We start from the raw sequence: 1,575 nt of genomic DNA, 5'->3' as shown, positions 1-1,575 counted from the left end.
TTTTCTCACCGCGGAGACTGGAAGGCGGCGAGCAGAAGGCGGAGCGGCGCTGGCACGCCGGGAGCTGTAGTCCGGGGGCTGCACCACCCCTGGCTCATCGCGCCGGCCGGGACGCGCAGTGGCCGTGGCGTGCAGACGCGGTGCCTCGGCCCTTGCGGTGAACCCGAGGTTTTCTGCTCCCCTCGTTTTGTTTTCTTTCCCGTGGCTCACATCTGCCTGGGTCCCCCGAGGAGCTGCGCCGGAGGAGTGTAAATAGCTCCCAGCAGGGTTTGAGGGGTGAAATTCCTAGCGAAGCTCTTTCCTCCCACCGCCTGAAGAACGACCAAGCGGCTGCTCCCAGGCCTCCAGGTCTGGCAAACGAATGGATCACGGTGTCCACCTGAGGAGAGAGCACTTGGCGCCCAGATCTCATGTCCACTCATGCATCTAAACGAAGTCTCAGCAAGGACAGCCACTGGTCATTGTCACTGCAGCCTTTAAGGTTTTTTCATGACTGAATCTTCAACCTATGGGTGCTCAGCCATTATTTATATAGCTGAAAGACACTGCAGGTCCAAAATAAAGGCATGCACCTACCAAAAAATGGCAGATTCACTGTCACAAATCAGAGCTGTTGAAATGGGCGGAGAACGCCACACAGAGATGGTCAAAGAAACCACACGATGAGGAAGTCACCTTGGCCAGTTGTGGCTCCAGTGARCTGCTGGCTTATGGGGTGCTACAAGAAATAATGAGTTACTTTTCATTGGCCACACATACATACAGAAGCAGGTGATTTAGATAATATGCAAAAATGTTTTTGTTGTAGCATAGCCAGTGCACAGGCAATTTCTCTTCTAAAGTAACAAGAGCTATTGGCTGTAAGTTTGGATCAAATGCGAATGGTTACTTCACCAGAGGAAGGATATGCACTGTTTTCCTTCAGTGAATATTACATGTTGTTAACCACTAACAGGCAGCTATGATGTGCCCCATCCTTTGGTCCGTTGCTTTGGCTGTAGACAAATAATTTCAAGAGGGAGCCAAATTCKCCAGCTGGATAGCCACGTAGATGGCAGTGATTGTGGATTTACCTTTSAAGTATCATCATTTCACAAAATTCAGACAGCAGGTCCAATTACTGCAAAAATGAGGCATTGGTGAATTTTCTAACACAGGGAGTGACTGAGATCCTCTCAGAATTCAAGTGTATTGCTGAAGTGCTTTTGTTCTACTAGATTGTACTATATATGTATTTGTGGGGACATRTACATTATTTAATTATTTCTCTTTTATGCAGTTTAGTGATGATGAATGAGTGTAGACTGGCACAGTAACTCTCATCCCTGTTCTCTTTCGTGCTCTAGCAAGAATGTATTTTCACTCAATATTTTGCGTAAAAGATTAATTTAAAGGACTGACAAAACAAGCTGACATCTATAGGAATACAACTTTGCTGAACCAAATGTCTTCAGACTGAAAAAAATCCTGAATAATGTATATAAGTAATACATATGAGGTAGAAACTTTCAAATCTCACAGTACTATTCAGAGGAGCCAAGGAATGAGCTCACAGCCACAGTCTAGTGTCTAAGG

The sequence above is a fragment of the Malurus melanocephalus genome, unplaced genomic scaffold, assembly GCF_030028575.1.
Source record: "Malurus melanocephalus ecotype Western Australia unplaced genomic scaffold, MMel_1.1 scaffold_2, whole genome shotgun sequence".
Classification (NCBI taxonomy): Eukaryota; Metazoa; Chordata; class Aves; order Passeriformes; family Maluridae; genus Malurus; species Malurus melanocephalus.
Note: the sequence above shows the minus strand (reverse complement) of the source record.